Below are 25,071 nucleotides of genomic sequence, written 5' to 3'. Positions count from 1 at the left end.
GAGGTATCATTTTTATCGGGAGCTGTGGGGGAACGCTGGGTGGAAGGAAATTTGTGGCTCCTCTCAGATTCCAGAATTTTCTGCCACAGAAATGTGAGGAACATGTGTTTTTTTAGCCAAATTTTGAGGTTTGCAAAGGATTCTGGGTAACAGAATCTGGTCCGAGCCACACATGTCACCCCATCTTGGATTCCCCTAGGTCTCTAGTTTTCAGAAATGCACAGGTTTGGTAGGTTTCCCTAGGTGGCGACTGAGCTACAGGCCAAAATCTACAGGTAGGCACTTTGCAAAAAACACCTCTGTTTTCCTTCAAAAATTTGGCTGTGTCCACGTTGCGCTTTGGGGCGTTTCCTGTCGCGGGCGCTAGGCCTACCCACACAAGTGAGGTATCATTTTGATCGGGAGACGTGGGGGAACGCTGGGTGGAAGGAAATTTGTGGCTTCTCTCAGATTGCAGAACTTTCTGCCACAGAAATGTGAGGAACATGTGTTTTTTTAGCCAAATTTTGAGGTTTGCAAAGGATTCTGGGTAACAGAACCTGGTCCGAGCCACACAAGTCACCCCATCTTGGATTCCCCTAGGTCTCTAGTTTTCAGAAATGCACAGGTTTGGTAGGTTTCCCTAGGTGGCGGCTGAGCTACAGGCCAAAATCTACAGGTAGGCACTTTGCAAAAAACACCTCTGTTTTCCTTCAAAAATTTGCCTGTGTCCACGTTGCGCTTTGGGGCGTTTCCTGTCGCAGGCGCTAGGCCTACCCACACAAGTGAGGTATCATTTTTATCGGGAGACGTGGGGGAACGCTGGGTGGAAGGACATTTGTGGCTCCTCTCAGATTCCAGAACTTTCTGCCACAGAAATGTGAGGAACATGTGTTTTTTTAGCCAAATTTTGAGGTTTGCAAAGAATTCTGGGTAACAGAACCTGGTCCGAGCCACACAAGTCACCCCATCTTGGATTCCCCGAGGTCTCTAGTTTTCAGAAATGCACAGGTTTGGTAAGTTTACCTAGGTGGCGGCTGAGCTACAGGCCAAAATCTACAGGTAGGCACTTTGCAAAAAACACCTCTGTTTTCCTTCAAAAATTTGGATGTGTCCACGTTGCGCTTTGGGGCGTTTCCTGTCGCGGGCGCTAGGCCTACCCACACAAGTGAGGTATCATTTTTATCGGGAGACATGGGGGAACGCTGGGTGTAAGGAAATTTGTGGCTCCTCTCAGATTGCAGAACTTTCTGCCACAGAAATGTGAGTAACATGTGTTTTTTTAGCCAAATATTGAGGTTTGCAAAGGATTCTGGGTAACAGAACCTGGTCCGAGCCACACAAGTCACCACATCTTGGATTCCCCTAGGTCTCTAGTTTTCAGAAATGCACAGGTTTGGTAGGTTTCCCTAGGTGGCGGCTGAGCTACAGGCCAAAATCTACAGGTAGGCACTTTGCAAAAAACACCTCTGTTTTCCTTCAAAAATGTGCCTGTGTCCACGTTGCGCTTTGGGGCGTTTCCTGTCGCAGGCGCTAGGCCTACCCACACAAGTGAGGTATCATTTTTATCGGGAGACGTGGGGGAACGCTGGGTGGAAGGAAATTTGTGGCTCGTCTCAGATTCCAGAACTTTCTGCCACAGAAATGTGAGGAACATGTGTTTTTTTAGCCAAATGTTGAGGTTTGCAAAGGATTCTGGGTAACAGAACCTGGTCCGAGCCCTACAAGTCACCCCATCTTGGATTCCCCTAGGTCTCTAATTTTCAGAAATGCACAGGTTTGGTGAGTTTCCCGAGGTGGCGGCTGAGCTACAGGCCAAAATCTACAGGTAGGCACTTTGCAAAAAACACCTCTGTTTTCCTTCAAAAATTTGGATGTGTCCACGTTGCGCTTTGGGGCGTTTCCTGTCGCGGGCGCTAGGCCTACCCACACAAGTGAGGTATCATTTTTATCGGGAGACATGGGGGAACGCTGGGTGTAAGGAAATTTGTGGCTCCTCTCAGATTGCAGAACTTTCTGCCACAGAAATGTGAGTAACATGTGTTTTTTTAGCCAAATATTGAGGTTTGCAAAGGATTCTGGGTAACAGAACCTGGTCCGAGCCACACAAGTCACCACATCTTGGATTCCCCTAGGTCTCTAGTTTTCAGAAATGCACAGGTTTGGTAGGTTTCCCTAGGTGGCGGCTGAGCTACAGGCCAAAATCTACAGGTAGGCACTTTGCAAAAAACACCTCTGTTTTCCTTCAAAAATTTGCCTGTGTCCACGTTGCGCTTTGGGGCGTTTCCTGTCGCAGGCGCTAGGCCTACCCACACAAGTGAGGTATCATTTTTATCGGGAGACGTGGGGGAACGCTGGGTGGAAGGACATTTGTGGCTCCTCTCAGATTCCAGAACTTTCTGCCACAGAAATGTGAGGAACATGTGTTTTTTTAGCCAAATTTTGAGGTTTGCAAAGAATTCTGGGTAACAGAACCTGGTCCGAGCCACACAAGTCACCCCATCTTGGATTCCCCGAGGTCTCTAGTTTTCAGAAATGCACAGGTTTGGTAAGTTTACCTAGGTGGCGGCTGAGCTACAGGCCAAAATCTACAGGTAGGCACTTTGCAAAAAACACCTCTGTTTTCCTTCAAAAATTTGGCTGTGTCCACGTTGCGCTTTGGGGCGTTTCCTGTCGCGGGCGCTAGGCCTACCCACACAAGTGAGGTATCATTTTTATCGGGAGACATGGGGGAACGCTGGGTGGAAGGAAATTTGTGGCTCCTCTCAGATTCCAGATTTTTCTGCCACAGAAATGTGAGGAACATGTGTTTTTTTTGCCAAATTTTGAGGTTTGCAAAGGATTCTGGATAACAGAACCTGGTCCGAGCCACACAAGTCACCCCATCTTGGATTCCCCTAGGTCTCTAGTTTTCAGAAATGCACAGGTTTGTTTGGTAGGTTTCTCTAGGTGGCGGCTGAGCTACAGGTCAAAATCTACAGGTAGGCACTTTGCAAAAAACACCTCTGTTTTCCTTAAAAAATTTGGCTGTGTCCACGTTGCGCTTTGGGGCGTTTCCTGTCGCGGGCGCTAGGCCTACCCACACAAGTGAGGTATCATTAATATCGGGAGACGTGGGGGAACGCTGGGTGGAAGGAAATTTGTGGCTCCTCTCAGATTCCAGAACTTTCTGCCACAGAAATGTGAGGAACATGTGTTTTTTTAGCCAAATTTTGAGATTTGCAAAGGATTCTGGGTAACAGAACCTGGTCCGAGCCACACAAGTCACCCCATCTTGGATTCCCCTAGGTCTCTAGTTTTCAGAAATTCACAGGTTTGGTAGGTTTCCCTAGGTGGCGGCTGAGCTACAGGCCAAAATCTACAGGTAGGCACTTTGCAAAAAACACCTCTGTTTTCCTTCAAAAATGTGGCTCTGTCCACGTTGCGCTGTGGGGCGTTTCCTGTCGCGGGCGCTAGGCCTACCCACACAAGTGAGGTATCATTTTTATCGGGAGACGTGGGGGAACGCTGGGTGTAAGGAAATTTGTGGCTCCTCTCAGATTGCAGAACTTTCTGCCACAGAAATGTGAGGAACATGTGTTTTTTTAGCCAAATATTGAGGTTTGCAAAGGATTCTGGGTAACAGAACCTGGTCCGAGCCACACAAGTCACCACATCTTGGATTCCCCTAGGTCTCTAGTTTTCAGAAATGCACAGGTTTGGTAGGTTTCCCTGGCTGGCGGCTGAGCTACAGGCCAAAACCTACAGGTAGGCACTTTGCAAAAAACACCTCTGTTTTCCTTCAAAAATTTGGCTGTGTCCACGTTGCGCTTTGGGGCGTTTCCTGTCGCGGGCGCTAGGCCTATCCACACAAGTGAGGTATCATTTTTATCGGGAGACGTGGGGGAACGCTGGGTGAAAGGACATTTGTGGCTCCTCTCAGATTCCAGAACTTTCTGTCACAGAAATGTAAGGAACATGTGTTTTTTTAGCCAAAGTTTGAGGTTTGCTAAGGATTCTGGGTAACAGAACCTGGTCCGAGCCACACAAGTCACCCCATCTTGGATTCCCCTAGGTCTCTAGTTTTCAGAAATGCACAGGTTTGGTAAGTTTCCCTAGGTGGCGGCTGAGTTACAGGCCAAAATCTACAGGTAGGCACTTTGCAAAAAACACCTCTGTTTTCCTTCAAAAATTTGGCTGTGTCCACGTTGCGCTTTGGGGCGTTTCCTGTCGCGGGCGCTAGGCCTACCCACACAAGTGAGGTATCATTTTTATCGGGAGACGTGGGGGAACGCTGGGTGGAAGGAAATTTGTGGCTCGTCTCAGATTCCAGAACTTTCTGCCACAGAAATGTGAGGAACATGTGTTTTTTTAGCCAAATGTTGAGGTTTGCAAAGGATTCTGGGTAACAGAACCTGGTCCGAGCCCTACAAGTCACCCCATCTTGGATTCCCCTAGGTCTCTAATTTTCAGAAATGCACAGGTTTGGTAAGTTTCCCGAGGTGGCGGCTGAGCTACAGGCCAAAATCTACAGGTAGGCACTTTGCAAAAAACACCTCTGTTTTCCTTCAAAAATTTGGATGTGTCCACGTTGCGCTTTGGGGCGTTTCCTGTCGCGGGCGCTAGGCCTACCCACACAAGTGAGGTATCATTTTTATCGGGAGACATGGGGGAACGCTGGGTGTAAGGAAATTTGTGGCTCCTCTCAGATTGCAGAACTTTCTGCCACAGAAATGTGAGTAACATGTGTTTTTTTAGCCAAATATTGAGGTTTGCAAAGGATTCTGGGTAACAGAACCTGGTCCGAGCCACACAAGTCACCACATCTTGGATTCCCCTAGGTCTCTAGTTTTCAGAAATGCACAGGTTTGGTAGGTTTCCCTGGCTGGCGGCTGAGCTACAGGCCAAAATCTACAGGTAGGCACTTTGCAAAAAACACCTCTGTTTTCCTTCAAAAATTTGGCTGTGTCCACGTTGCGCTTTGGGGCGTTTCCTGTCGCGGGCGCTAGGCCTATCCACACAAGTGAGGTATCATTTTTATCGGGAGACGTGGGGGAACGCTGGGTGAAAGGACATTTGTGGCTCCTCTCAGATTCCAGAACTTTCTGTCACAGAAATGTAAGGAACATGTGTTTTTTTAGCCAAAGTTTGAGGTTTGCTAAGGATTCTGGGTAACAGAACCTGGTCCGAGCCACACAAGTCACCCCATCTTGGATTCCCCTAGGTCTCTAGTTTTCAGAAATGCACAGGTTTGGTAAGTTTCCCTAGGTGGCGGCTGAGTTACAGGCCAAAATCTACAGGTAGGCACTTTGCAAAAAACACCTCTGTTTTCCTTCAAAAATTTGGCTGTGTCCACGTTGCGCTTTGGGGCGTTTCCTGTCGCGGGCGCTAGGCCTACCCACACAAGTGAGGTATCATTTTTATCGGGAGACGTGGGGGAACGCTGGGTGGAAGGAAATTTGTGGCTCCTCTCAGATTCCAGAACTTTCTGCCACAGAAATGTGAGGAACATGTGTTTTTTTAGCCAAATGTTGAGGTTTGCAAAGGATTCTGGGTAACAGAACCTGGTCCGAGCCATACAAGTCACCCCATCTTGGATTCCCCTAGGTCTCTAATTTTCAGAAATGCACAGGTTTGGTAAGTTTCCCGAGGTGGCGGCTGAGCTACAGGCCAAAATCTACAGGTAGGCACTTTGCAAAAAACACCTCTGTTTTCCTTCAAAAATTTGGATGTGTCCACGTTGCGCTTTGGGGCGTTTCCTGTCGCGGGCGCTAGGCCTACCCACACAAGTGAGGTATCATTTATATCGGGAGACGTGGGGGAACGCTGGGTGGAAGGAAATTTGTGGCTCCTCTCAGATTCCAGAGCTTTCTGCCACAGAAATGTGAGGAACATGTGTTTGTTTAGCCAAATTTTGAGGTTTGCAAAGGATTCTGGGTAACAGAACCTGGTCCGAGCCACACAAGTCACCACATCTTGGATTCCCCTAGGTCTCTAGTTTTCAGAAATGCACAGGTTTGGTAGGTTTCCCTAGGTGGCGGCTGAGCTACAGGCCAAAATCTACAGGTAGGCACTTTGCAAAAAACACCTCTTTTTTCCTTCAAAAATCTGGCTGTGTCCACGTTGCGCTTTGGGGCGTTTCCTGTCGCGGGCGCTGGGCCTACCCACACAAGTGAGGTATCATTTTTATCGGGAGACGTGGGGGAACGCTGGGTGGAAGGAAATTTGTGGCTCCTCTCAGATTCCAGAACTTTCTGCCACAGAAATGTGAGGAACATGTGTTTTTTTAGCCAAATTTTGAGGTTTGCAAAGGATTCTGGGTAACAGAACCTGGTCCGAGCCACACAAGTCACCCCATCTTGGATTCCCCTAGGTCTCTAGTTTTCAGAAATGCACAGGTTTGGTAGGTTTCCCTAGGTGGCGGCTGAGCTACAGGCCAAAATCTACAGGTAGGCACTTTGCAAAAAACACATCTGTTTTCCTTCAAAAATTTGGCTGTGTCCACGTTGCGCTTTGGGGCGTTTCCTGTCGCGGGCGCTAGGCCTACCCACACAAGTGAGGTATCATTTTTATCAGGAGACGTGGGGGAACGCTGGGTGGAAGGACATTTGTGGCTCCTCTCAGATTCCAGAACTTTCTGCCACAGAAATGTGAGGAACATGTGTTTTTTTAGCCAAATTTTGAGGTTTGCAAAGGATTCTGGGTAACAGAACCTGGTCCGAGCCACACAAGTCACCCCATCTTGGATTCCCCGAGGTCTCTAGTTTTCAGAAATGCACAGGTTTGGTAAGTTTCCCTAGGTGGCGGCTGAGCTACAGGCCAAAATCTACAGGTAGGCACTTTGCAAAAAACACCTCTGTTTTCCTTCAAAAATTTGGCTGTGTCCACGTTGCGCTTTGGGGCGTTTCCTGTCGCGGGCGCTAGGCCTACCCACACAAGTGAGGTATCATTTTTATAGGGAGAAATGGGGGAACTCTGGGTGGAAGGAAATTTGTGGCTCCTCTCAGATTCCAGATTTTTCTGCCACAGAAATGTGAGGAACATGTGTTTTTTTAGCCAAATTTTGAGGTTTGCAAAGGATTCTGGATAACAGAACCTGGTCCGAGCCACACAAGTCACCCCATCTTGGATTCCCCTAGGTCTCTAGCTTTCAGAAATGCACAGGTTTGGTAGGTTTCCCTAGGTGGCGGCTGAGCTACAGGCCAAAATCTACAGGTAGGCACTTTGCAAAAAACACATCTGTTTTCCTTCAAAAATTTGGCTGTGTCCACGTTGCGCTTTGGGGCGTTTCCTGTCGCGGGCGCTAGGCCTACCCACACAAGTGAGGTATCATTTTTATCGGGAGACGTGGGGGAACGCTGGGTGGAAGGACATTTGTGGCTCCTCTCAGATTCCAGAACTTTCTGCCACAGAAATGTGAGGAACATGTGATTTTTTAGCCAAATTTTGAGGTTTGCAAAGGATTCTGGGTAACAGAACCTGGTCCGAGCCACACAAGTCACCCCATCTTGGATTCCCCGAGGTCTCTAGTTTTCAAAAATGCACAGGTTTGGTAAGTTTCCCTAGGTGGCGGCTGAGCTACAGGCCAAAATCTACAGGTAGGCACTTTGCAAAAAACACCTCTGTTTTCCTTCAAAAATTTGGCTGTGTCCACGTTGCGCTTTGGGGCGTTTCCTGTCGCGGGCGCTAGGCCTACCCACACAAGTGAGGTATCATTTTTATCGGGAGACGTGGGGGAACGCTGGGTGGAAGGAAATTTGTGGCTCCTCTCAGATTCCAGAACTTTCTGCCACAGAAATGTGAGGAACATGTGTTTTTTTAGCCAAATGTTGAGGTTTGCAAAGGATTCTGGGTAACAGAACCTGGTCCGAGCCCTACAAGTCACCCCATCTTGGATTCCCCTAGGTCTCTAATTTTCAGAAATGCACAGGTTTGGTGAGTTTCCCGAGGTGGCGGCTGAGCTACAGGCCAAAATCTACAGGTAGGCACTTTGCAAAAAACACCTCTGTTTTCCTTCAAAAATTTGGATGTGTCCACGTTGCGCTTTGGGGCGTTTCCTGTCGCGGGCGCTAGGCCTACCCACACAAGTGAGGTATCATTTTTATCGGGAGACATGGGGGAACGCTGGGTGTAAGGAAATTTGTGGCTCCTCTCAGATTGCAGAACTTTCTGCCACAGAAATGTGAGTAACATGTGTTTTTTTAGCCAAATATTGAGGTTTGCAAAGGATTCTGGGTAACAGAACCTGGTCCGAGCCACACAAGTCACCACATCTTGGATTCCCCTAGGTCTCTAGTTTTCAGAAATGCACAGGTTTGGTAGGTTTCCCTAGGTGGCGGCTGAGCTACAGGCCAAAATCTACAGGTAGGCACTTTGCAAAAAACACCTCTGTTTTCCTTCAAAAATTTGCCTGTGTCCACGTTGCGCTTTGGGGCGTTTCCTGTCGCAGGCGCTAGGCCTACCCACACAAGTGAGGTATCATTTTTATCGGGAGACGTGGGGGAACGCTGGGTGGAAGGACATTTGTGGCTCCTCTCAGATTCCAGAACTTTCTGCCACAGAAATGTGAGGAACATGTGTTTTTTTAGCCAAATTTTGAGGTTTGCAAAGAATTCTGGGTAACAGAACCTGGTCCGAGCCACACAAGTCACCCCATCTTGGATTCCCCGAGGTCTCTAGTTTTCAGAAATGCACAGGTTTGGTAAGTTTACCTAGGTGGCGGCTGAGCTACAGGCCAAAATCTACAGGTAGGCACTTTGCAAAAAACACCTCTGTTTTCCTTCAAAAATTTGGCTGTGTCCACGTTGCGCTTTGGGGCGTTTCCTGTCGCGGGCGCTAGGCCTACCCACACAAGTGAGGTATCATTTTTATCGGGAGACATGGGGGAACGCTGGGTGGAAGGAAATTTGTGGCTCCTCTCAGATTCCAGATTTTTCTGCCACAGAAATGTGAGGAACATGTGTTTTTTTAGCCAAATTTTGAGGTTTGCAAAGGATTCTGGATAACAGAACCTGGTCCGAGCCACACAAGTCACCCCATCTTGGATTCCCCTAGGTCTCTAGTTTTCAGAAATGCACAGGTTTGTTTGGTAGGTTTCTCTAGGTGGCGGCTGAGCTACAGGTCAAAATCTACAGGTAGGCACTTTGCAAAAAACACCTCTGTTTTCCTTAAAAAATTTGGCTGTGTCCACGTTGCGCTTTGGGGCGTTTCCTGTCGCGGGCGCTAGGCCTACCCACACAAGTGAGGTATCATTAATATCGGGAGACGTGGGGGAACGCTGGGTGGAAGGAAATTTGTGGCTCCTCTCAGATTCCAGAACTTTCTGCCACAGAAATGTGAGGAACATGTGTTTTTTTAGCCAAATTTTGAGATTTGCAAAGGATTCTGGGTAACAGAACCTGGTCCGAGCCACACAAGTCACCCCATCTTGGATTCCCCTAGGTCTCTAGTTTTCAGAAATTCACAGGTTTGGTAGGTTTCCCTAGGTGGCGGCTGAGCTACAGGCCAAAATCTACAGGTAGGCACTTTGCAAAAAACACCTCTGTTTTCCTTCAAAAATGTGGCTCTGTCCACGTTGCGCTGTGGGGCGTTTCCTGTCGCGGGCGCTAGGCCTACCCACACAAGTGAGGTATCATTTTTATCGGGAGACGTGGGGAACGCTGGGTGTAAGGAAATTTGTGGCTCCTCTCAGATTGCAGAACTTTCTGCCACAGAAATGTGAGGAACATGTGTTTTTTTAGCCAAATATTGAGGTTTGCAAAGGATTCTGGGTAACAGAACCTGGTCCGAGCCACACAAGTCACCACATCTTGGATTCCCCTAGGTCTCTAGTTTTCAGAAATGCACAGGTTTGGTAGGTTTCCCTGGCTGGCGGCTGAGCTACAGGCCAAAACCTACAGGTAGGCACTTTGCAAAAAACACCTCTGTTTTCCTTCAAAAATTTGGCTGTGTCCACGTTGCGCTTTGGGGCGTTTCCTGTCGCGGGCGCTAGGCCTATCCACACAAGTGAGGTATCATTTTTATCGGGAGACGTGGGGGAACGCTGGGTGAAAGGACATTTGTGGCTCCTCTCAGATTCCAGAACTTTCTGTCACAGAAATGTAAGGAACATGTGTTTTTTTAACCAAAGTTTGAGGTTTGCTAAGGATTCTGGGTAACAGAACCTGGTCCGAGCCACACAAGTCACCCCATCTTGGATTCCCCTAGGTCTCTAGTTTTCAGAAATGCACAGGTTTGGTAAGTTTCCCTAGGTGGCGGCTGAGTTACAGGCCAAAATCTACAGGTAGGCACTTTGCAAAAAACACCTCTGTTTTCCTTCAAAAATTTGGCTGTGTCCACGTTGCGCTTTGGGGCGTTTCCTGTCGCGGGCGCTAGGCCTACCCACACAAGTGAGGTATCATTTTTATCGGGAGACGTGGGGGAACGCTGGGTGGAAGGAAATTTGAGGCTCCTCTCAGATTCCAGAACTTTCTGCCACAGAAATGTGAGGAACATGTGTTTTTTTAGCCAAATGTTGAGGTTTGCAAAGGATTCTGGGTAACAGAACCTGGTCCGAGCCATACAAGTCACCCCATCTTGGATTCCCCTAGGTCTCTAATTTTCAGAAATGCACAGGTTTGGTAAGTTTCCCGAGGTGGCGGCTGAGCTACAGGCCAAAATCTACAGGTAGGCACTTTGCAAAAAACACCTCTGTTTTCCTTCAAAAATGTGGATGTGTCCACGTTGCGCTTTGGGGCGTTTCCTGTCGCGGGCGCTAGGCCTACCCACACAAGTGAGGTATCATTTATATCGGGAGACGTGGGGGAACGCTGGGTGGAAGGAAATTTGTGGCTCCTCTCAGATTCCAGAGCTTTCTGCCACAGAAATGTGAGGAACATGTGTTTGTTTAGCCAAATTTTGAGGTTTGCAAAGGATTCTGGGTAACAGAACCTGGTCCGAGCCACACAAGTCACCACATCTTGGATTCCCCTAGGTCTCTAGTTTTCAGAAATGCACAGGTTTGGTAGGTTTCCCTAGGTGGCGGCTGAGCTACAGGCCAAAATCTACAGGTAGGCACTTTGCAAAAAACACCTCTTTTTTCCTTCAAAAATCTGGCTGTGTCCACGTTGCGCTTTGGGGCGTTTCCTGTCGCGGGCGCTGGGCCTACCCACACAAGTGAGGTATCATTTTTATCGGGAGACGTGGGGGAACGCTGGGTGGAAGGAAATTTGTGGCTCCTCTCAGATTCCAGAACTTTCTGCCACAGAAATGTGAGGAACATGTGTTTTTTTAGCCAAATTTTGAGGTTTGCAAAGGATTCTGGGTAACAGAACCTGGTCCGAGCCACACAAGTCACCCCATCTTGGATTCCCCTAGGTCTCTAGTTTTCAGAAATGCACAGGTTTGGTAGGTTTCCCTAGGTGGCGGCTGAGCTACAGGCCAAAATCTACAGGTAGGCACTTTGCAAAAAACACATCTGTTTTCCTTCAAAAATTTGGCTGTGTCCACGTTGCGCTTTGGGGCGTTTCCTGTCGCGGGCGCTAGGCCTACCCACACAAGTGAGGTATCATTTTTATCAGGAGACGTGGGGGAACGCTGGGTGGAAGGACATTTGTGGCTCCTCTCAGATTCCAGAACTTTCTGCCACAGAAATGTGAGGAACATGTGTTTTTTTAGCCAAATTTTGAGGTTTGCAAAGGATTCTGGGTAACAGAACCTGGTCCGAGCCACACAAGTCACCCCATCTTGGATTCCCCGAGGTCTCTAGTTTTCAGAAATGCACAGGTTTGGTAAGTTTCCCTAGGTGGCGGCTGAGCTACAGGCCAAAATCTACAGGTAGGCACTTTGCAAAAAACACCTCTGTTTTCCTTCAAAAATTTGGCTGTGTCCACGTTGCGCTTTGGGGCGTTTCCTGTCGCGGGCAATAGGCCTACCCACACAAGTGAGGTATCATTTTTATAGGGAGAAATGGGGGAACTCTGGGTGGAAGGAAATTTGTGGCTCCTCTCAGATTCCAGATTTTTCTGCCACAGAAATGTGAGGAACATGTGTTTTTTTAGCCAAATTTTGAGGTTTGCAAAGGATTCTGGATAACAGAACCTGGTCCGAGCCACACAAGTCACCCCATCTTGGATTCCCCTAGGTCTCTAGCTTTCAGAAATGCACAGGTTTGGTAGGTTTCCCTAGGTGGCGGCTGAGCTACAGGCCAAAATCTACAGGTAGGCACTTTGCAAAAAACACATCTGTTTTCCTTCAAAAATTTGGCTGTGTCCACGTTGCGCTTTGGGGCGTTTCCTGTCGCGGGTGCTAGGCCTACCCACACAAGTGAGGTATCATTTTTATCGGGAGACGTGGGGGAACGCTGGGTGGAAGGACATTTGTGGCTCCTCTCAGATTCCAGAACTTTCTGCCACAGAAATGTGAGGAACATGTGATTTTTTAGCCAAATTTTGAGGTTTGCAAAGGATTCTGGGTAACAGAACCTGGTCCGAGCCACACAAGTCACCCCATCTTGGATTCCCCGAAGTCTCTAGTTTTCAGAAATGCACAGGTTTGGTAAGTTTCCCTAGGTGGCGGCTGAGCTACAGGCCAAAATCTACAGGTAGGCACTTTGCAAAAAACACCTCTGTTTTCCTTCAAAAATTTGGCTGTGTCCACGTTGCGCTTTGGGGCGTTTCCTGTCGCGGGCGCTAGGCCTACCCACACAAGTGAGGTATCATTTTTATCGGGAGACGTGGGGGAACGCTGGGTGGAAGGAAATTTGTGGCTCCTCTCAGATTCCAGAACTTTCTGCCACAGAAATGTGAGGAACATGTGTTTTTTTAGCCAAATGTTGAGGTTTGCAAAGGATTCTGGGTAACAGAACCTGGTCCGAGCCCTACAAGTCACCCCATCTTGGATTCCCCTAGGTCTCTAATTTTCAGAAATGCACAGGTTTGGTGAGTTTCCCGAGGTGGCGGCTGAGCTACAGGCCAAAATCTACAGGTAGGCACTTTGCAAAAAACACCTCTGTTTTCCTTCAAAAATTTGGATGTGTCCACGTTGCGCTTTGGGGCGTTTCCTGTCGCGGGCGCTAGGCCTACCCACACAAGTGAGGTATCATTTTTATCGGGAGACATGGGGGAACGCTGGGTGTAAGGAAATTTGTGGCTCCTCTCAGATTGCAGAACTTTCTGCCACAGAAATGTGAGTAACATGTGTTTTTTTAGCCAAATATTGAGGTTTGCAAAGGATTCTGGGTAACAGAACCTGGTCCGAGCCACACAAGTCACCACATCTTGGATTCCCCTAGGTCTCTAGTTTTCAGAAATGCACAGGTTTGGTAGGTTTCCCTAGGTGGCGGCTGAGCTACAGGCCAAAATCTACAGGTAGGCACTTTGCAAAAAACACCTCTGTTTTCCTTCAAAAATTTGCCTGTGTCCACGTTGCGCTTTGGGGCGTTTCCTGTCGCAGGCGCTAGGCCTACCCACACAAGTGAGGTATCATTTTTATCGGGAGACGTGGGGGAACGCTGGGTGGAAGGACATTTGTGGCTCCTCTCAGATTCCAGAACTTTCTGCCACAGAAATGTGAGGAACATGTGTTTTTTTAGCCAAATTTTGAGGTTTGCAAAGAATTCTGGGTAACAGAACCTGGTCCGAGCCACACAAGTCACCCCATCTTGGATTCCCCGAGGTCTCTAGTTTTCAGAAATGCACAGGTTTGGTAAGTTTACCTAGGTGGCGGCTGAGCTACAGGCCAAAATCTACAGGTAGGCACTTTGCAAAAAACACCTCTGTTTTCCTTCAAAAATTTGGCTGTGTCCACGTTGCGCTTTGGGGCGTTTCCTGTCGCGGGCGCTAGGCCTACCCACACAAGTGAGGTATCATTTTTATCGGGAGACATGGGGGAACGCTGGGTGGAAGGAAATTTGTGGCTCCTCTCAGATTCCAGATTTTTCTGCCACAGAAATGTGAGGAACATGTGTTTTTTTAGCCAAATTTTGAGGTTTGCAAAGGATTCTGGATAACAGAACCTGGTCCGAGCCACACAAGTCACCCCATCTTGGATTCCCCTAGGTCTCTAGTTTTCAGAAATGCACAGGTTTGTTTGGTAGGTTTCTCTAGGTGGCGGCTGAGCTACAGGTCAAAATCTACAGGTAGGCACTTTGCAAAAAACACCTCTGTTTTCCTTAAAAAATTTGGCTGTGTCCACGTTGCGCTTTGGGGCGTTTCCTGTCGCGGGCGCTAGGCCTACCCACACAAGTGAGGTATCATTAATATCGGGAGACGTGGGGGAACGCTGGGTGGAAGGAAATTTGTGGCTCCTCTCAGATTCCAGAACTTTCTGCCACAGAAATGTGAGGAACATGTGTTTTTTTAGCCAAATTTTGAGATTTGCAAAGGATTCTGGGTAACAGAACCTGGTCCGAGCCACACAAGTCACCCCATCTTGGATTCCCCTAGGTCTCTAGTTTTCAGAAATTCACAGGTTTGGTAGGTTTCCCTAGGTGGCGGCTGAGCTACAGGCCAAAATCTACAGGTAGGCACTTTGCAAAAAACACCTCTGTTTTCCTTCAAAAATGTGGCTCTGTCCACGTTGCGCTGTGGGGCGTTTCCTGTCGCGGGCGCTAGGCCTACCCACACAAGTGAGGTATCATTTTTATCGGGAGACGTGGGGAACGCTGGGTGTAAGGAAATTTGTGGCTCCTCTCAGATTGCAGAACTTTCTGCCACAGAAATGTGAGGAACATGTGTTTTTTTAGCCAAATATTGAGGTTTGCAAAGGATTCTGGGTAACAGAACCTGGTCCGAGCCACACAAGTCACCACATCTTGGATTCCCCTAGGTCTCTAGTTTTCAGAAATGCACAGGTTTGGTAGGTTTCCCTGGCTGGCGGCTGAGCTACAGGCCAAAACCTACAGGTAGGCACTTTGCAAAAAACACCTCTGTTTTCCTTCAAAAATTTGGCTGTGTCCACGTTGCGCTTTGGGGCGTTTCCTGTCGCGGGCGCTAGGCCTATCCACACAAGTGAGGTATCATTTTTATCGGGAGACGTGGGGGAACGCTGGGTGAAAGGACATTTGTGGCTCCTCTCAGATTCCAGAACTTTCTGTCACAGAAATGTAAGGAACATGTGTTTTTTTAGCCAAAGTTTGAGGTTTGCTAAGGATTCTGGGTAACAGAACCTGGTCCGAGCCACACAAGTCACCCCATCTTGGATTCCCCTAGGTCTCTAGTTTTCAGAAATGCACAGGTTTGGTAAGTTTCCCTAGGTGGCGGCTGAGTTACAGGCCAAAATCTACAGGTAGGCACTTTGCAAAAAACACCTCTGTTTTCCTTCAAAAATTTGGCTGTGTCCACGTTGCGCTTTGGGGCGTTTCCTGTCGCGGGCGCTAGGCCTACCCACACAAGTGAGGTATCATTTTTATCGGGAGACGTGGGGGAACGCTGGGTGGAAGGAAATTTGTGGCTCGTCTCAGATTCCAGAACTTTCTGCCACAGAAATGTGAGGAACATGTGTTTTTTTAGCCAAATGTTGAGGTTTGCAAAGGATTCTGGGTAACAGAACCTGGTCCGAGCCCTACAAGTCACCCCATCTTGGATTCCCCTAGGTCTCTAATTTTCAGAAATGCACAGGTTTGGTTAGTTTCCCGAGGTGGCGGCTGAGCTACAGGCCAAAATCTACAGGTAGGCACTTTGCAAAAAACACCTCTGTTTTCCTTCAAAAATTTGGATGTGTCCACGTTGCGCTTTGGGGCGTTTCCTGTCGCGGGCGCTAGGCCTACCCACACAAGTGAGGTATCATTTTTATCGGGAGACATGGGGGAACGCTGGGTGTAAGGAAATTTGTGGCTCCTCTCAGATTGCAGAACTTTCTGCCACAGAAATGTGAGTAACATGTGTTTTTTTAGCCAAATATTGAGGTTTGCAAAGGATTCTGGGTAACAGAACCTGGTCCGAGCCACACAAGTCACCACATCTTGGATTCCCCTAGGTCTCTAGTTTTCAGAAATGCACAGGTTTGGTAGGTGTCCCTGGCTGGCGGCTGAGCTACAGGCCAAAATCTACAGGTAGGCACTTTGCAAAAAACACCTCTGTTTTCCTTCAAAAATTTGGCTGTGTCCACGTTGCGCTTTGGGGCGTTTCCTGTCGCGGGCGCTAGGCCTATCCACACAAGTGAGGTATCATTTTTATCGGGAGACGTGGGGGAACGCTGGGTGAAAGGACATTTGTGGCTCCTCTCAGATTCCAGAACTTTCTGTCACAGAAATGTAAGGAACATGTGTTTTTTTAGCCAAAGTTTGAGGTTTGCTAAGGATTCTGGGTAACAGAACCTGGTCCGAGCCACACAAGTCACCCCATCTTGGATTCCCCTAGGTCTCTAGTTTTCAGAAATGCACAGGTTTGGTAAGTTTCCCTTGGTGGCGGCTGAGTTACAGGCCAAAATCTACAGGTAGGCACTTTGCAAAAAACACCTCTGTTTTCCTTCAAAAATTTGGCTGTGTCCACGTTGCGCTTTGGGGCGTTTCCTGTCGCGGGCGCTAGGCCTACCCACACATGTGAGGTATCATTTTTATCGGGAGACGTGGGGGAACGCTGGGTGGAAGGAAATTTGTGGCTCCTCTCAGATTCCAGAACTTTCTGCCACAGAAATGTGAGGAACATGTGTTTTTTTAGCCAAATGTTGAGGTTTGCAAAGGATTCTGGGTAACAGAACCTGGTCCGAGCCATACAAGTCACCCCATCTTGGATTCCCCTAGGTCTCTAATTTTCAGAAATGCACAGGTTTGGTAAGTTTCCCGAGGTGGCGGCTGAGCTACAGGCCAAAATCTACAGGTAGGCACTTTGCAAAAAACACCTCTGTTTTCCTTCAAAAATTTGGATGTGTCCACGTTGCGCTTTGGGGCGTTTCCTGTCGCGGGCGCTAGGCCTACCCACACAAGTGAGGTATCATTTATATCGGGAGACGTGGGGGAACGCTGGGTGGAAGGAAATTTGTGGCTCCTCTCAGATTCCAGAGCTTTCTGCCACAGAAATGTGAGGAACATGTGTTTGTTTAGCCAAATTTTGAGGTTTGCAAAGGATTCTGGGTAACAGAACCTGGTCCGAGCCACACAAGTCACCACATCTTGGATTCCCCTAGGTCTCTAGTTTTCAGAAATGCACAGGTTTGGTAGGTTTCCCTAGGTGGCGGCTGAGCTACAGGCCAAAATCTACAGGTAGGCACTTTGCAAAAAACAGCTCTTTTTTCCTTCAAAAATCTGGCTGTGTCCACGTTGCGCTTTGGGGCGTTTCCTGTCGCGGGCGCTGGGCCTACCCACACAAGTGAGGTATCATTTTTATCGGGAGACGTGGGGGAACGCTGGGTGGAAGGAAATTTGTGGCTCCTCTCAGATTCCAGAACTTTCTGCCACAGAAATGTGAGGAACATGTGTTTTTTTAGCCAAATTTTGAGGTTTGCAAAGGATTCTGGGTAACAGAACCTGGTCCGAGCCACACAAGTCACCCCATCTTGGATTCCCCTAGGTCTCTAGTTTTCAGAAATGCACAGGTTTGGTAGGTTTCCCTAGGTGGCGGCTGAGCTACAGGCCAAAATCTACAGGTAGGCACTTTGCAAAAAACACATCTGTTTTCCTTCAAAAATTTGGCTGTGTCCACGTTGCGCTTTGGGGCGTTTCCTGTCGCGGGCGCTAGGCCTACCCACACAAGTGAGGTATCATTTTTATCAGGAGACGTGGGGGAACGCTGGGTGGAAGGACATTTGTGGCTCCTCTCAGATTCCAGAACTTTCTGCCACAGAAATGTGAGGAACATGTGTTTTTTTAGCCAAATTTTGAGGTTTGCAAAGGATTCTGGGTAACAGAACCTGGTCCGAGCCACACAAGTCACCCCATCTTGGATTCCCCGAGGTCTCTAGTTTTCAGAAATGCACAGGTTTGGTAAGTTTCCCTAGGTGGCGGCTGAGCTACAGGCCAAAATCTACAGGTAGGCACTTTGCAAAAAACACCTCTGTTTTCCTTCAAAAATTTGGCTGTGTCCACGTTGCGCTTTGGGGCGTTTCCTGTCGCGGGCGCTAGGCCTACCCACACAAGTGAGGTATCATTTTTATAGGGAGAAATGGGGGAACTCTGGGTGGAAGGAAATTTGTGGCTCCTCTCAGATTCCAGATTTTTCTGCCACAGAAATGTGAGGAACATGTGTTTTTTTAGCCAAATTTTGAGGTTTGCAAAGGATTCTGGGTAACAGAACCTGGTCCGAGCCACACAAGTCACCCCATCTTGGATTCCCCTAGGTCTCTAGTTTTCAGAAATGCACAGGTTTGGTAGGTTTCCCTAGGTGGCGGCTGAGCTACAGGCCAAAATCTACAGGTAGGCACTTTGCAAAAAACACATCTGTTTTCCTTCAAAAATTTGGCTGTGTCCACGTTGCGCTTTGGGGCGTTTCCTGTCGCGGGCGCTAGGCCTACCCACACAAGTGAGGTATCATTTTTATCAGGAGACGTGGGGGAACGCTGGGTGGAAGGACATTTGTGGCTCCTCTCAGATTCCAGAACTTTCTGCCACAGAAATGTGAGGAACATGTGTTTTTTTAGCCAAATTTTGAGGTTTGCAAAGGATTCTGGGTAACAGAACCTGGTCCGAGCCACACAAGTCACCCCATCTTGGATTCCCCGAGGTCTCTAGTTTTCAGAAATGCACAGGTTTGGTAAGTTTCCCTAGGTGGCGGCTGAGCTACAGGCCAAAATCTACAGGTAGGCACTTTGCAAAAAACACCTCTGTTTTCCTTCAAAAATTTGGCTGTGTCCACGTTGCGCTTTGGGGCGTTTCCTGTCGCGGGCGCTAGGCCTACCCACACAAGTGAGGTATCATTTTTATAGGGAGAAATGGGGGAACTCTGGGTGGAAGGAAATTTGTGGCTCCTCTCAGATTCCAGATTTTTCTGCCACAGAAATGTGAGGAACATGTGTTTTTTTAGCCAAATTTTGAGGTTTGCAAAGGATTCTGGATAACAGAACCTGGTCCGAGCCACACAAGTCACCCCATCTTGGATTCCCCTAGGTCTCTAGCTTTCAGAAATGCACAGGTTTGGTAGGTTTCCCTAGGTGGCGGCTGAGCTACAGGCCAAAATCTACAGGTAGGCACTTTGCAAAAAACACATCTGTTTTCCTTCAAAAATTTGGCTGTGTCCACGTTGCGCTTTGGGGCGTTTCCTGTCGCGGGCGCTAGGCCTACCCACACAAGTGAGGTATCATTTTTATCGGGAGACGTGGGGGAACGCTGGGTGGAAGGACATTTGTGGCTCCTCTCAGATTCCAGAACTTTCTGCCACAGAAATGTGAGGAACATGTGATTTTTTAGCCAAATTTTGAGGTTTGCAAAGGATTCTGGGTAACAGAACCTGGTCCGAGCCACACAAGTCACCCCATCTTGGATTCCCCGAGGTCTCTAGTTTTCAGAAATGCACAGGTTTGGTAAGTTTCCCTAGGTGGCGGCTGAGCTACAGGCCAAAATCTACAGGTAGGCACTTTGCAAAAAACACCTCTGTTTTCCTTCAAAAATTTGGCTGTGTCCACGTTGCGCTTTGGGGCGTTTCCTGTCGCGGGCGCTAGGCCTACCCACACAAGTGAGGTATCATTTTTATCGGGAGACGTGGGGGAACGCTGGGTGGAAGGAAATTTGTGGCTCCTCTCAGATTCCAGAACTTTCTGCCACAGAAATGTGAGGAACATGTGTTTTTTTAGCCAAATTTTGAGGTTTGCAAAGGATTCTGGGTAACAGAACCTGGTCCGAGCCACACAAGTCACCCCATCTTGGATTCCCCTAGGTCTCTAGTTTTCAGAAATTCACAGGTTTGGTAGGTTTCCCTAGGTGGCGGCTGAGCTACAGGGCAAAATCTACAGGTAGGCACTTTGCAAAAAACACCTCTGTTTTCCTTCAAAAATGTGGCTCTGTCCACGTTGCGATGTGGGGCGTTACCTGTCGCGGGCGCTAGGCCTACCCACACAAGTGAGGTATAATTTTTATCGGGAGACGTGGGGGAACGCTGGGTGTAAGGAAATTTGTGGCTCCTCTCAGATTGCAGAACTTTCTGCCACAGAAATGTGAGGAACATGTGTTTTTTTAGCCAAATATTGAGGTTTGCAAAGGATTCTGGGTAACAGAACCTGGTCCGAGCCACACAAGTCACCACATCTTGGATTCCCCTAGGTCTCTAGTTTTCAGAAATGCACAGGTTTGGTAGGTTTCCCTGGCTGGCGGCTGAGCTACAGGCCAAAATCTACAGGTAGGCACTTTGCAAAAAACACCTCTGTTTTCCTTCCAAAATTTGGCTGTGTCCACGTTGCGCTTTGGGGCGTTTCCTGTCGCGGGCGCTAGGCCTATCCACACAAGTGAGGTATCATTTTTATCGGGAGACGTGGGGGAACGCTGGGTGAAAGGACATTTGTGGCTCCTCTCAGATTCCAGAACTTTCTGTCACAGAAATGTAAGGAACATGTGTTTTTTTAGCCAAAGTTTGAGGTTTGCTAAGGATTCTGGGTAACAGAACCTGGTCCGAGCCACACAAGTCACCCCATCTTGGATTCCTCTAGGTCTCTAGTTTTCAGAAATGCACAGGTTTGGTAGGTTTCCCTAGGTGGCGGCTGAGCTACAGGCCAAAATCTACAGGTAGGCACTTTGCAAAAAACACCTCTGTTTTCCTTTAAAAATTTGGCTGTGTCCACGTTGCGCTTTGGGGCGTTTCCTGTCGCGGGCGCTAGGCCTACCCACACAAGTGAGGTATCATTTTTATCGGGAGACGTGGGGGAACGCTGGGTGGAAGGAAATTTGTGGCTTCTCTCAGATTGCAGAACTTTCTGCCACAGAAATGTGAGGAACATGTGTTTTTTTAGCCAAATTTTGAGGTTTGCAAAGGATTCTAGGTAACAGAACCTGGTCCGAGCCACACAAGTCACCCCATCTTGGATTCCTCTAGGTCTCTAGTTTTCAGAAATGCACAGGTTTGGTAGGTTTCCCTAGGTGGCGGCTGAGCTACAGGCCAAAATCTACAGGTAGGCACTTTGCAAAAAACACCTCTGTTTTCCTTTAAAAATTTGTCTGTGTCCACGTTGCGCTTTGGGGCGTTTCCTGTCGCAGGCGCTAGGCCTACCCACACAAGTGAGGTATAATTTTTATCGGGAGACGTGGGGGAACGCTGGGTGGAAAGAAATTTGTGGCTCCTCTCAGATTCCAGAACTTTCTGCCACAGAAATGTGAGGAACTTGTGTTTTTTTAGCCAAATTTTGAGGTTTGCAAAGGATTCTGGGTAACAGAACCTGGTCCGAGCCAACCAAGTCACCCCATCTTGGATTCCCCTAGGTCTCTAGTTTTCAGAAATGCACAGGTTTGGTAGGTTTCCCTAGGTGGCGGCTGAGCTACAGGCCAAAATCTACAGGTAGGCACTTTGCAAAAAACACATCTGTTTTCCTTCAAAAATTTGGCTGTGTCCACGTTGCGCTTTGGGGCGTTTCCTGTCGCGGGCGCTAGGCCTACCCACACAAGTGAGGTATCATTTTTATCGGGAGACGTGGGGGAACGCTGGGTGGAAGGACATTTGTGGCTCCTCTCAGATTCCAGAACTTTCTGCCACAGAAATGTGAGGAACATGTGTTTTTTTAGCCAAATTTTGAGGTTTGCAAAGGATTCTGGGTAACAGAACCTGGTCCGAGCTACACAAGTCACCCCATCTTGGATTCCCCGAGGTCTCTAGTTTTCAGAAATGCACAGGTTTGGTAAGTTTCCCTAGGTGGCGGCTGAGCTACAGGCCAAAATCTACAGGTAGGCACTTTGCAAAAAACACCTCTGTTTTCCTTAAAAAATTTGGCTGTGTCCACGTTGCGCTTTGGGGCGTTTCCTGTCGCGGGCGCTAGGCCTACCCACACAAGTGAGGTATCATTTTTATCGGGAGACATGGGGGAACGCTGGGTGTAAGGAAATTTGTGGCTCCTCTCAGATTCCAGATTTTTCTGCCACAGAAATGTGAGGAACATGTGTTTTTTTAGCCAAATTTTGAGGTTTGCAAAGGATTCTGGATAACAGAACCTGGTCCGAGCCACACAAGTCACCCCATCTTGGATTCCCCTAGGTCTCTAGTTTTCAGAAATGCACAGGTTTGGTAGGTTTCTCTAGGTGGCGGCTGAGCTACAGGTCAAAATCTACAGGTAGGCACTTTGCAAAAAACACCTCTGTTTTCCTTAAAAAATTTGGCTGTGTCCACGTTGCGCTTTGGGGCGTTTCCTGTCGCGGGCGCTAGGCCTACCCACACAAGTGAGGTATCATTTTTATCGGGAGACGTGGGGGAACGCTGGGTGGAAGGAAATTTGTGGCTCCTCTCAGATTCCAGAACTTTCTGCCACAGAAATGTGAGGAACATGTGTTTTTTTAGCCAAATTTTGAGGTTTGCAAAGGATTCTGGGTAACAGAACCTGGTCCGAGCCACACAAGTCACCCCATCTTGGATTCCCCTAGGTCTCTAGTTTTCAGAAATTCACAGGTTTGGTAGGTTTCCCTAGGTGGCGGCTGAGCTACAGGCCAAAATCTACAGGTAGGCACTTTGCAAAAAACACCTCTGTTTTCCTTCAAAAATGTGGCTCTGTCCACGTTGCGCTGTGGGGCGTTTCCTGTCACGGGCGCTAGGCCTACCCACACAAGTGAGGTATCATTTTTATCGGTAGACGTGTGGGAACGCTGGGTGTAAGGAAATTTGTGGCTCCTCTCAGATTGCAGAACTTTCTGCCACAGAAATGTGAGGAACATGTGTTTTTTTAGCCAAATATTGAGGTTTGCAAAGGATTCTGGGTAACAGAACCTGGTCCGAGCCACACAAGTCACCACATCTTGGATTCCCCTAGGTCTCTAGTTTTCAGAAATGCACAGGTTTGGTAGGTTTCCCTGGGTGGCGGCTGAGCTACAGGCCAAAATCTACAGGTAGGCACTTTGCAAAAAACACCTCTGTTTTCCTTCAAAAATTTGGCTGTGTCCAAGTTGCGCTTTGGGGCGTTTCCTGTCGCGGGCGCTAGGCCTATCCACACAAGTGAGGTATAATTTTTATCGGGAGACGTGGGGGAACGCTGGGTGAAAGGACATTTGTGGCTCCTCTCAGATTCCAGAACTTTCTGTCACAGAAATGTAAGGAACATGTGTTTTTTTAGCCAAAGTTTGAGGTTTGCTAAGGATTCTGGGTAACAGAACCTGGTCCGAGCCACACAAGTCACCCCATCTTGGATTCCCCTAGGTCTCTAGTTTTCAGAAATGCACAGGTTTGGTAAGTTTCCCTAGGTGGCGGCTGAGTTACAGGCCAAAATCTACAGGTAGGCACTTTGCAAAAAACACCTCTGTTTTCCTTCAAAAATTTGGCTGTGTCCACGTTGCGCTTTGGGGCGTTTCCTGTCGCGGGCGCTAGGCCTACCCACACAAGTGAGGTATCATTTTTATCGGGAGACGTGGGGGAACGCTGGGTGGAAGGAAATTTGTGGCTCCTCTCAGATTCCAGAACTTTCTGCCACAGAAATGTGAGGAACATGTGTATTTTTAGCCAAATTTTGAGGTTTGCAAAGGATTCTGGGTAACAGAACCTGGTCCGAGCCATACAAGTCACCCCATCTTGGATTCCCCTAGGTCTCTAGTTTTCAGAAATGCACAGGTTTGGTAAGTTTCCCGAGGTGGCGGCTGAGCTACAGGCCAAAATCTACAGGTAGGCACTTTGCAAAAAACACCTCTGTTTTCCTTCAAAAATTTGGATGTGTCCACGTTGCGCTTTGGGGCGTTTCCTGTCGCGGGCGCTAGGCCTACCCAAACAAGTGAGGTATCATTTTTATCGGGAGACGTGGGGGAACGCTGGGTGGAAGGAAATTTGTGGCTCCTCTCAGATTCCAAACTTTCTGCCACAGAAATGTGAGGAACATGTGTTTTTTTAGCCAAATTTTGAGGTTTGCAAAGGATTCTGGGTAACAGAACCTGGTCCGAGCCACTCAAGTCACCCCATCTTGGATTCCCCTAGGTCTCTAGTTTTCAGAAATGCACAGGTTTGGTAGGTTTCCCTAGGTGGCGGCTGACCTACAGGCCAAAATCTACAGGTAGGCACTTTGCAAAAAACACCTCTGTTTTCCTTCAAAAATTTGGCTGTGTCCACGTTGCGCTTTGGGGCGTTTCCTGTCGCGGGCGCTAGGCCTACCCACACAAGTGAGGTATCATTTTTATCGGGAGACGTGGGGGAACGCTGGGTGGAAGGAAATTTGTGGCTCCTCTCAGATTGCAGAACTTTCTGCCACAGAAATGTGAGGATCATGTGTTTTTTTAGCCAAATATTGAGGTTTGCAAAGGATTCTGGGTAACAGAACCTGGTCCGAGCCACACAAGTCACCCCATCTTGGATTCCCCTAGGTCTCTAGTTTTCAGAAATGCACAGGTTTAGTAGGTTTCCCTAGGTGGCGGCTGAGCTACAGGCCAAAATCTACAGGTAGGCACTTTGCAAAAAACACCTCTGTTTTCCTTCAAAAATTTGGCTGTGTCCACGTTGCGCTTTGGGGCGTTTCCTGTCGCGGGCGCTAGGCCTACCCACACAAGTGAGGTATCATTTTTATCGGGAGACGTGGGGGAATGCTGGGTGGAAGGAAATTTGTGGCTCCTCTCAGATTCCAGAACTTTCTGCCACAGAAATGTGAGGAACATGTGTTTTTTTAGCCAAATTTTGAGGTTTGCAAAGGATTCTGGGTAACAGAACCTGGTCCGAGCCACACATGTCACCCCATCTTGGATTCCCCTAGGTCTCTAGTTTTCAGAAATGCACAGGTTTGGTAGGTTTCCCTAGGTGGCGACTGAGCTACAGGCCAAAATCTACAGGTAGGCACTTTGCAAAAAACACCTCTGTTTTCCTTCAAAAATTTGGCTGTGTCCACGTTGCGCTTTGGGGCGTTTCCTGTCGCGGGCGCTAGGCCTACCCACACAAGTGAGGTATCATTTTGATCGGGAGACGTGGGGGAACGCTGGGTGGAAGGAAATTTGTGGCTTCTCTCAGATTGCAGAACTTTCTGCCACAGAAATGTGAGGAACATGTGTTTTTTTAGCCAAATTTTGAGGTTTGCAAAGGATTCTGGGTAACAGAACCTGGTCCGAGC

Source organism: Pleurodeles waltl, chromosome 2_2, assembly GCF_031143425.1.
Source record: "Pleurodeles waltl isolate 20211129_DDA chromosome 2_2, aPleWal1.hap1.20221129, whole genome shotgun sequence".
NCBI lineage: Eukaryota > Metazoa > Chordata > Amphibia > Caudata > Salamandridae > Pleurodeles > Pleurodeles waltl.
Note: the sequence above shows the minus strand (reverse complement) of the source record.